At 47.4% G+C, this 11,802-nt stretch overlaps 1 protein-coding gene across 1 annotated transcript in view; it reads left to right on the top strand.

Annotated features, from left to right (window-relative positions):
* Positions 1–788: 788 nt before the first annotated feature.
* The window catches only part of LOC139689947 (nucleolysin TIAR-like), a 99,346-nt gene continuing 88,332 nt past the window's right edge, over positions 789–11,802 (top strand). The window contains exon 1 of the mRNA XM_071587096.1: positions 789–858. The gene's annotated coding sequence lies outside the window, so the exon portion shown is untranslated. The remainder of the gene's footprint in view (positions 859–11,802) is intronic.

Genomic DNA, 11,802 nt, shown 5'->3' with positions numbered 1-11,802 from the left:
AACGAGTCACGCGAACGGACACGACGCCTCCTCGCTCCTTCGGTGATGAACTCCCCATCCCCTTCACTCACTCGCCCCCGGCACTGCCACTGTTGCTCATTCCCTGCCCGAGTGTATCCTTGTTTTCTAGTTTTCACATTTACCTGTGCCATAGGTAATTTTCCCCATAAGACAGTTATCCCCGCCATTCAATTAAACACAAATCGTCCATTTTCACGTTTTCTCAGTCGTATTTAACTACAATCTAGGGATGTGGTAGTCGAGTTGGTAGAACCCTGGGCAATTGACAGGAGGGACCAATTTCGATTCCCGCGCAAACCTCGCGAGCACACTCAACTTTGCTCTAGCTTCGAGATTTTTCGAGTAACAGAACTTTCTGGGAACCCATAGCCGGCACAGGGAAGGGATCAGGCACCCTTCTGTTATTCTGATGTGTGAATTTCACACACCGTCGGGCTAAGCCCTTACATCACCTATTAAACTGACCTTTTTGGTTTTGGGTTCATTTTTACGTTGGTGTGTCTAGTTGCCCCTACTTTTGGTGTTTGATATCGTAGCCTCCAACCGCCGCCCATGCCTCTGGCCAAGCGGGAGGAGACAGCGTCGACCTGCTTGGAAGACTGTCTCCTTAATCTTCGTCCCTTCGTTCCTGTGATGAGCACCACGGCGTTCGCTAATTTAGACTTATTTTGCCCTTACGATAAAATTTTACCTCCAAATATTATTGTATGTGTTTATTTTTTCCATTATTCGGAGATTAATCGTTTTTATTTCATTTGCAGTGACTGCAGAGTAGTCCGTGACCCGCAGACCTTGAAATCTAAAGGATATGGCTTCGTGTCATTCGTCAAGAAAGCGGTAAGTTCTTTTACTCTAATTACATTATTGATGGTGTAGCAATAAACACAATCCTCCGTGATTTTCGTTGGTCATTCTTAAAATTTTCCTGGATTCCAGATTTAAAATTCTAGAATACAGAAAGATAAACTCTCTGTATTCTAGAATTATCTCTTTGCTATTGTTCTTCATTCAACGGATGGATTTAATAGACTAATATGATTTAAAAACTTTTATGTCATTTTTGCTCTTTTTTCTTTTGCTTGATATAAGAATTCTTCGTTTATTCTTCTCTTCAAGTCAGTCACTTCCTCCAAACTGGATTGTCTTCTATCTGAAAAGAGTTCCATTGTTCCAAAAGGGTCTCGTAAATGCGATCTACCCTACCAGAGCCTTCCCACTTCGGAATTAGATCAAAACTAGGTGCAATTCGTAATGTTTTCTAAACTATTCTCTCTTTCCCTCGGATATTATAAATACTCATTTAGAGAAAAATTGCTAGCTCTCATTATACAATAAAATTACAATAACAGCTAAATCTCTATTGTTATAATTCCAGATAGGAATTTCTGAACAATAAAATTTATTACAGTCACATAAGTTAAGTTCGTTTGTCCAGAGATTTGTTTAACTTATTTAGCAGTGGATATCATGAAAAGTCTGAAGAGTGTCTCTCAAACAGAATATTTTTCATGAAACCTGACGCGGGGAGCGGTGAGGGAAAAGTATGTAATGGTAGACCGTGGACAGAAGGCTAGGTATGAAAGTTCGGAATTCAGATGATTGGAATCTGAAGTAGCATTAAGGGTAGTGCGTGGTTTTTATATTCCGCTCATGGTTTTTAGACGGTGTTTCCCTCTCCTCCTCCTTGGAAAGGATGAGAGATCCTGCCGTTAATTGGTCGAATGCAAATCCATTCCGCACTGGAATTTGCACTTCACGGAGGGCGTGTGTTCCACCTGAGAGTGATCATACAACACCCGGCTGGGGGTAAGGCCCCTCCCCCCTTGCCCTCACGTGTGGAGTTGTGCTGGTGGTGGGGTTCTTACCCTGGCTGGGTTGGGCGCTTGGGATGCTGGTTCGGTCTCCGGATGGGTGCAGTGTTGGTTAACTTAGAGCGTGAAATGCTGACAGCGGGGGCGCTGGTTTTGCCCGAGACGAGGCGGGAGATGTTGGCGTGGTGCGGTCCTCTCCACTCGCGCCCGCTTCTTCTCGATCTCCTGTGCCCACCTGCCATCTGGGCTCTTTCCCCGTGGTTTCAGTCGATGGGGGGGAGGAGGGACGTGATCAATCGAGCGATCAATATTGCCGGCGTAAAATCCCCGCCTCCTGGAAAAATCCTCTCTCTCTCGCTCCCTCCTAATGGGATGGAGTGTGTGTGTGTGTGGGTGGAGGTGGTGTAGGGGAGGTGGGAAAGGCGGAGGAGTCAGTATTTCGGGGAAGCGAATCACGTGGCGAATGAAAAGGGGACTCAGTCGATGCTTCCGCTCTGTTTGCGCATTAGTTTCAGTCTCGGCCACGCCTTTTAACTCTTTTCTTTGGTGATGAGTGAAAGATTTGCTCAGAGGATTTGCATGGCGGGGAATACGTTGCTCCCCAGTCGGCTGGCTCCACTCCACTCACCATGCACGAAGTAGCCTTGTTTGCGGAAACGTGGTCAGTGGAGGCGAAGAGGAGGTGGTTTCTTTCTTGTTTCTAATTTTTCAAAGAGAGAGAGGAAAAAAAAAGGTTTCCACAAAATATCATCATTACCGGCGATGCTGATGCGCCCAGTTACTCGTATTTTTGAATAATTAAGGAAACCACTTATGAATTACGAAGATGATTTATGCAGCGGGATGATTTTAAATTGCTAATGGAATGAGCAAATGTCAAATATAAAAAAAATTGGGCATTTCGTTTGGCAGTCGAGGTAGACCCCAAGATTTCCATCTTTCCGTCTTGTAATCGGATTGGTGCTGGATTTGTTGGTGCCATCGCGTTCGCATTAACCCTGAAATGTTACCCCCCTGATGGCGATCCTCCTTGGTCGAGGGGGCGGGAGATGGGCGGAGAGAGGCAGCGTCAGTCGTGGGTGGCACGTTGCCTTATCCGTCACTCCCTCTCCGCGCGAAGTCACGCGACCGAATGCGAGGCGTGCGGAGCGAGGGTGACCTCACGGCGGGATCGCTTACCAATCGCGCTTCCCCTCGCCCCGCTACGACACCCCCCGCAGGGAGAGGGGTGTGGGGGTGATGGGGGATGCACGGAGGCTGTGGGAGAGAGAAAGAAAACCCCATTTCGTATCCATTACATTAACGAACAAGCCCATCAATCACCCGAGTTGTTCCCGCCTTCCACTCCACTCTCGCCCGCCCCATCCCCCCCTCCCGGCCCCTCCTTCCCCACCGATCCGGAAGGGGGGATGGGGGTGGGGGAGTGAAAGGCAAAGACGAGAGAGTGAGAAAGCATCATCAAAGTTAATAACGCAAGAGCTTTTGCTTCTGTTGTTTTTTCACTCCCTGATTTTCCGGAAAGATCTTCGCTCGCTAGATACACTTCTCCCCTCCTCTCCTCATCCGCTCTCCCCCCTTCTTCCCCCCACCGTTCCTTTCCCCCCCATCCACCCCACTCATGCACACAAACACGAGCGAGCCACGCCGGGAATACGTAACGAGGAGCGGTAGGGGAAGAGGCAAGCAGTCGCCCCCCTCCCCTCGCCCTGCCCTCCTCACCTCCCACCACCACTCCCTATCGCTTGTTTACCTTTCAACTCTCCAACCACAGCGCGCTGTCAACTCTCCGCGTTCTCATCTATCAAGAAATACCCACTAGCAATTTGTATTTCGCGGTTTTTTCAGAAGGGAATAACCCTGTGAAGTCCCCAACCCTTTTTCTCAGGGTTCCTCGGGAAAATATTTTTTCCGTCCCCGCGCAACACTCACGTGTGTCATTGCTCGCCCCCTTGCTCGGACGGACCCTTTCTATTCCCACCCCACCCCGCCCAAGCGCGTCTTATCGGAGGAGGAAGGAGAGAGGGGGAAGGAGGAGGAGGGAAGGGGGGAAGGAGTCGGCGGAGGCATTTCGAAGGGAAGTCTTGATTACTTTCGAGGAGATGGCAACTGGAGAAATGATAAGGGGGGTGGGGGGAGGGTGTCGCGAAGTGGAGGTCTACAGAGGGCGCTTCCCCCATTCTCTCTCTCTCTCTCTCTCCGGCCCCTCCCCCTAGCCCCACTCAAGGCGAAGGAAGATTGAAGTGAGGAGTTGGCTGGCTGTGTGCCGAGAAGAGGGGCTTGTATTTTGGCCCGGATTATTATGGTGGGTCGAGATCTGGGGGGGGGGGAGGAGGAAGGGGTGGTTTTAATGTTTTGGTGTCCTTAAGGCTTACTGTTTCGTTTTATGCCGAATAGTGAGAGAAGGAAGCTCTGTGACTGCGAGGGACGAGAAAGAGATAGCCATGCCGAGCTAAGCGTCGCCTCTGTTTTCTCTTTCTCCTTCTCAAGCGCGAAAGAGAAATCTTTATGGCCCACCGAGTTAATTAAAGGTATGGTGTGCGCGCTCCCGCTAAAGATTTTAATGCCATTCCTCCTCTCCCACCCCCCTCTCTCGAAAATAAAAAAAGTAGTAGAGGAGAGTTGGGGATGGGAAAGGTGTGGCGGGGAGAAAAATGTGAGGGGTTTGTTATTCCGCCGTTAAAACTAGAGGGCGAGTTCATAAAAGCGTGCTTGCGTGTGTGTGTGTATGTGTCGGGATTTTATTTTGGGGTGAGTGGAGGTGATCTCTCCCCCTGCGCGGAATTACACTCGCGTATTGACGGCGGAGCTATGAGCGGTGTTTTGATGGCATGTTTCCCCACTCCCTGCCCTGCCTTCCCCGTCTGCTGCTGCCCCTGTCCTGCCCGCGTACAGCCTCTGGAATGGAAAGGGTAGATGTTTATTCGCTCGTTATGCATACTATATAAAGGGATTTGGTCCCGCGTGCTCCGAACCACATCCTTTCGCATTCAAGATGAACGCTTATCAGCGCCAGAATAATATTTCAATTAAGGAAATTAAAACGAGCGTCGTAAACTCCGGCTGATGAATGAGCGAGTGCGATAAAGTTAATTTCACCCCCTGATCGAGGACGGTTTAATGCAGTTTTGCATGTTTATATTTTTCTGATTTTATTTTCTTTCCCACGGTTCGCCGAAGAGAGCGTATTATGACGTTAGAAGATGGAATATGAGGGTTTGGAACGATATACATTGTCTTCGGTCGCAAAATCTTTGGATTTTCGCGTTCGGTGCTTAGAAATGGGTTACGAGTTTCGCATAAGTGCAGGACGCGACAAAAGGGTGACTTACGTTGCTTGCATTCCCGAAAACTTTCATTTAATGACGTTCGGACGCGGGTAACACACCGATCTCTCCTCGACAGCTTCCTGCATATCATATCAGACCCCGCCGTATCCAAAAAAACCTCTCGTAGTAGTAGTTTTATGGGAGGCGACTGACAGGTGAGAATATGTGCGCCATTAGGGATGGACAGGAAAGGATGAAGGTTAGAGAGAAATTATTATTATTAGTCGGCAATAGCGTGCTCTTTGCGAAAGACGCCAAGGGGTCCGCAGCTTAATGTCCCATCCGACGGACGGCGTACTCACTCAAAGTGCTCTACCCGAAACATCTCAAGTAGGGAACGGGTTACCACTGAAAAATATCTGTCGCCGCCGGGATGAGCACCCGGGCCTTCAGGGTGGGAAGCCAGTACGTTAGCCACCGCACAATTGCATTCCCACAAACTTTTTGTATTCGCTGCCGTGGAGCCTCATGATAGTGGTTTCAAGTCATGTTTTCCGATCGGGTTTATTAGATAATTAATCCATTCAATAGTTCCAAATTATAGCACTCCGTTATACGTAAGCGTTCCCTTAATTACTTGGACGGTGAGATGCTCGCGTCGGATTTGTTTGAATTGGCTCGTGTCCGCCTTTTGGAGATGCCGATGGGAGGCGGCTCCGGGAAAGCACCTTAATGCAGTTTCTTGAACCTCTCATCACAGCAACATAATCTCCCTAAGAAAGATACTTCAGTTGAGGTGGAAACGAGAGCTTCGTTAATTAATGCGTCTTCAATTCGTGCCCGAATGTTAATCGTTTATCTCGTTGCCGGAGGCGCGCTTTGCAGGGCGGTGCCCGCGGTGGCGGTGGTGTCGACGTTGAAAGCAGAGAGGGGGGGGCGGCGGCTCTGAGGGCCCGGCGTGGGTGGGAAGGGGCGGGAGGAGGCCGACTATGTGTCAGTGGATGCTGTAGAATGTTGGAGAAAGGATTGGGGGCGGGAGGGGGTGCGTGCGGTGAGGGTTTGCGGAGGCAATTCCCGCGAAGATCCCGAGGGATAGCAGCGGGACGGGGGGGCGTGTTCGCATTAGTGCGGGGTTTGAGGGGGGGGGTGAAGGTTGGGAAGTGCTGGTGGCGGAGAGTGTGTGTGTGATTCAGCGTGGGTGTGTGAGGAGAGATCAAGGTAAATTACTAGCGGCGGCGAAATCTGGGCGGCGGGAGGAAGGAGGCCGTCTTTCCTCGGGCGGGGCGGCGCGTGCGTGCCATTCGGCTCAACTGTGGCATGGATGGATGGTCTTGAGAAGAGTGGGAAGGAGGGCGTGAGGATGGCGAAGGAGGCAGGAATAATGTATTTTCCAGTTGGCGAGACCGGCTCGGGGGAAGAGCGAAGATCTTGGCGGTCGTCATTGCGAGGGGCACGCATCCAACAGAGAGGATCACGCTAAAAATGTTATCATGCATCTGGCACAGAGGGAACGTTTGATCCATTTTGTCGATAAATTGATTTTGGAGTCCTTGGTTTACGATTTGAGTGCCCCCCCCTAAAAAACCTCTTCGAAATTTATTTATGTTCCTTTTGGTGCGCACGGAAAAAATAAATGGGAATGCGGAAACGCAAGGGCACACTGCGTGCTTCAGTTTGTGACTGTGGTTGAGGTGGATTAATGCATTGCCCTCGTCCGCCGTATCTGCAGGCGGTACAGAGGGTGTGACATCGTGTAAGACTGAGGTGTTAATGAAGAGGATGGTTTTTTCAGCTTTGCTGTAATTCTTTATTGATTTCCACGTCGGGAAATTTGAAAAAACGGTCCGTTGATTGGGATGTGTTCAGGTGGGTACTTGCAATACTGTAAGGTTATCTAGCCTCTTTTCCTGAAAGAGTCCCTAAAACGTAGTTTTCCGCCACGTTTACTCTTAAGTAATTTGTTGGCCTTATTGCTAGCCAGCTGTAAAAAGTTATTTATTCTCTAAAGGATAGAAATAATATTCGCAAATCATGGGTGCATTACGCAGTAAATACTTCAAGGGTGTAGACGGTAACTATTCCCTCCCTTATAACAGATAATGGTAAAATTGTCGCAGACGGCCTAAAAACTGATATCCTAAATAATATCATTCAGTGCGTCTAAACCAAAAATATTGGTGAACAATATTGCGTCCCTTGACCACTTGAAGAATTCACGAGTGACATTATTTTCCAAGGGAGGAGTAGAAAATCGGCTCCGAAATTTAAAAACAAATTAAGCACCAGCGGAAGACATGGCAAATTATTTAAAAAGATTTTTTGCTTTTCGATAGAAGGTTCAGTACCTCGCCACTGGAAGCTACCTCACGTAAATACCTTGTAAAGGTGTCGATAATGGGGACCCTGGTAATTCGAGACCGATATCTATAACTAAAAGTCTCTGCAAAATCTTAAAACATACCATAGATTGCTGGACAAGGTTGTATTATGGTTGTGTATTGTTGTCTCTCGACAGTCAACGGCCACAGCGAGCACGGGTTTACAAAAACGATTTTACGTAACAAAAATGAGTTTTTATTTATGATATCTTGGAATCGGGGGAATGGAATACCCAAGTAGATACCGTATTTTTAGATAACAAGGAAGCCTTCGCAAGGTTTCTTAGCACATAGATGCACAAACTAAAGTTTTCTAGTTTTAAAAAGAAAATGACTCTTTATCTAACCTAAAACGGAAAGTAGTTTTCGATGGGCTGAGTTCATTAAATGCAGACATAAGTTCTGTTTTGATACAACTACCAAATAAAGAAATATCTTGTCTCTCCTAACAAAACACGACGCAACGTCCTACTCTACGACAAGCCTCTCTTCATCTGTGTGTACTTCCTTTCGTCCAACATCCCTATCTAATTCCTAGCCTTATCTCATTTGCCTAATTCTCCCTTCTATCACAGTCTTCAACATCCCACTGCCATTCAAAATTTCCAATAAATCCCCCACGCCTCCTTTGGATTTCTCCCAAGAATCCCCTCTCCTCCCCCACCATGCCTAGCACTTGCTTCCGCATTTGTTTTCCTTTTAAACCTTCTCCATCTTTCTCCAAACCCACATTTCAAAAGCCTACAATCTACGTTTACCCTCCTGCTTCAATGATCATGTTTCCGCCCCGTATAAAACTATGTTCCATATCAAAGTTTTGACGAGCGTTTTCTAAATATCCTTTCTTAATGTACCTGTCATCAATTCCCTCCTCTTGTTGAAAGGGCTTTGCCTAGTGCAAGTTTTGTCTCTATGCCCATACTACGTTGACTATTTTGATCCCAAACACTTCCGATGTACGCAAACTGCTCCACCTGCCCTAGTTTTTACCCCCCTATTTTAACGTTGAACAGTTTAAATTAATCTTTCTATTTCTGGAAAACCTCCTTACCTTTTTTTCATTTATATTGATTCTCATCCCATATCTATCGCACTAGATTTCTTATTTACTCAGCAATGCTTGCAACCCCTAGGCTGATTGACATCAACTATAGCTTGGCCATCAGAATGTTGCCGTAACACTCCCCCCGCCGCGCCATGTGCTTCTCCAGAATCTTTCCGGGTATTCTGTTGATGTAGATTGTGTTTGGGGGAACCCATTGACAAAACGCATTTCGTCACGCCATGCTTCAAGCGTTAAAAATAGGTAATCGTATAGTGTGTATGAAGGTGGATAGAAAACAGCAAATTTCGATCCATGACTTTGGGAAGCATACACCTGGATCGAGTTTACTCTCAATAGATACACATGCAATTGGTCTTCGTGAGAAGTTCAGTTTATTTTCAGCGGAAATAATGCTCCCTTGTCGTCGTCATGGGGGAGCCATTCGATTGGTGTGCGGCGCGCAGTTTCCCTTCTCGAATCTCTCTTTGCTTAACCATCCGAGCATAAAATTGTCAGGATGGTGTCCCTCACTCCCGCCTCTCTTCAATCTTTGCTTGATGGGAAAATTTCTCATTGGCGTGGGCGGAGGGGAGAATCTGGGCATGGGTAATCTGGGTGTGTGTGTGTGGGTGAGTGTTTTCCTTGGGGTTTGGGGGGGGGTGAATTTCGGTGTGGGGGTGGGTGGGTGCGCAGGAGAAGTTGGCTATTACGCTTGTCGCTCGCCTCGTCTAGCAGTAGTTCCAACCTTCACCGCTAACCCCCTGGTGTCTCTGATCGCTACCGGAGAAGTCCAGATCTAATCTGACAACATCTAAATCCTACGTTGTCAGAATTTTTTTGCAGATTGGACTTCTCCGGGAGAACTCCCTCTTCCGCCTATCTTCATTCGTTTGAAATGTTTCCGATAATATCCCTTTTAGACTCGGGCTTTCCTTCGTGTCCTGTTTTCCGGGAATGCACGCCTACGGTAGCGCCAATTTAACCCTCTGCGAGAGAAACCCGCGGATACGCTGCTGCAAATACTGCGAATGGTAGTGGGGGCGAGGGAGGGGAAGGGAAGGAGGGGTGTCGTGCGTGGTAATTGATGGGGTGCCTGCTTGCCATTGTGTTCCATTTTGATCTTGGTTTAGCTAAGAGTTTTAGAACTTGAACTTATTTGCTCTTACTCATATTCCACCTTGTTTGTTTCCTATATGAAAGATAGCCTTGCGCGTGTTTTTCTAAAACAAGCCCCCTTTTTCCAGTGTTTCCCACTCTTCTTGTTGGGTCCGTACGTATTTTTTCCAAAATAGCTTTTTCCGCGACTCACTACAGTGCATCATTGCCTTGCCCTGTTTCCTATGATCTGTTTGCTATTTTGGACGTAGTAACCTATTTTATACTCTGCTTATTTAATTGTCTTTTGGTTGGTTCCGCTTCGTCCGCATGTACACCTTAAATATCGTCGGCTTTCAAATGCTGCTTTCGAGCAGGAATGTAGTTTCGAACGTCCCCAACGTCGAATCTGAATCGATTCCGGCAGTTTTTGTTGTGGTCGATATACGTACTAGATAGCGTACATGTCAATTTTTAATTTTTCATGCGTACTCCACAGAAATACAATTGGCTCCTGGCAAGTTAAAGTTCACGGTACTCGTGGTCTCAGAGGTGTGAAACTTTTCACTTTTCCTTGCGTGGCGAAGTTCTCCCCGAACGTGAGTGCCTTCGGCTCGAGTGACGGTTACAGCTTCGCCTTTTGAATCCGCGGGAATGGCAGCGCGGAAGAGGCCAGGCTGCCTTCCTCTTTCCACCGTTCGGTGACTGAGAATTTCACGGCAAATTTATCGATAAACCCCTGACGTCGGTCTCATTTGTTTATGAGTCTCCATCGTGTGTAAGAAAAATGTGTGCGCCCTCCACATTATTAAATTTCATTCAGTTATATTGATTTTACTTAAGTTTGAACCAAATCTCACGCCGGAAGTGCCAACTGATCGCTTCAACCTTTCAGTCTCATCCCATAATGGTGATATGATATATTTTTTAGATGTAAATGTTGTCTTTATCTCATCTGTGATTTCGTTTCTTTCGGCCCCGCCTTTCAAAAGCCGAGAAGTGCTGTGGCATGCCACTCGCTCTGACTTCACTTTCATTTCCTTCTCCTTCCTCATTAACTCGCGCCCACATTAACTGATTTCCGCACTCCATTTTAATTTGGCTCCCACTTTAGCTAATTAACCGCGCCACATATTTTCCCCAACTGCCTCCTCGCCCATGCTCGGTAGGTCTCTTCTCTTTGACTCATCGGTCGACGGCGAGAGACTTCACAGGCGCCCTTTTCCCCTTTGTTTTGGGTTCTCTTCTCATAGTGTTCACGTGAGGGTGATGTTAAACTTATTCGAGTTTATCTTATGGATAATACAGTAGTCCAACAATCTAGCTCCTGTGTGATTCACGCGATCTAATTCGGCAATCAATCCGGCTTCATGAGGATCCCATATGCTAGCTGTATGTTCTGAATGAGGCCTAACCAGCGAAAGATAAGATTTCTCTTTAAACTTTTTCATCGCATTCACCCAGTACTCTTTTAATAAATTATAATTATTTGTTAGCTTGTCCACATATTCTCCGTATATGTTTCACCCAGGAGAGATCGTGAGTGAGGGTAACGCCTAGGTATTTAATCGTGTCTGCACTTTCCATTTCGGTGCTCCCGATGCAGTAAGCATTCTGGAGGGAATTGCTCTTTTTCCAAAAATTCATCGCCATGCACTTTTTTAAGTTAAATTATACTTGCCAAGTGTCGCACCAGCATTATATTGCATTTAAGTCATCTGATAAAGCTGCTGTGTCCTCAGGATTACGTGTAGTAGGTACCTTAAGTCGTAAGCGTGAGTTCTTTACCTCGCACTGCATTTTTCGTCTCGACACGTCCTGGTGCTCCACGCTCTTCTGCGACCTCACGTCACCTCGATTCCCGGGAACCCTCGGAAGAAAACAAGGACCCAGGTAGAATGACGGTTTACGCCGCCGACTCTAAAAGCGAGCGGATGATGCTCCTTACTTAATTTTCCGCCGTGTCGGGCTGCAGGATTGCAGTTTGCTCTTTATTATTTCGCTCGGTTGGGTGGATGGGGGGAGGGATTGGCTCCCCGGCGTGAATAATGCTTGCAAATTGGTTCATTTGGGCTGGGCGCGCAAACTTCCTTCCTCCTGCATTCCGCATCCCAATAGCTTTGCACTCTGCCTCCTCGACGATCCACGGTTGCCATTAATTCGGGGAGGCGTGTGTGGGTGGGTGG

Source organism: Hetaerina americana, unplaced genomic scaffold (assembly GCF_022747635.1).
Source record: "Hetaerina americana unplaced genomic scaffold, ioHetAmer1.1.p SCAF_291, whole genome shotgun sequence".
Lineage (NCBI taxonomy): Eukaryota > Metazoa > Arthropoda > Insecta > Odonata > Calopterygidae > Hetaerina > Hetaerina americana.
This window is presented reverse-complemented; position numbering and strand designations above follow the sequence as displayed.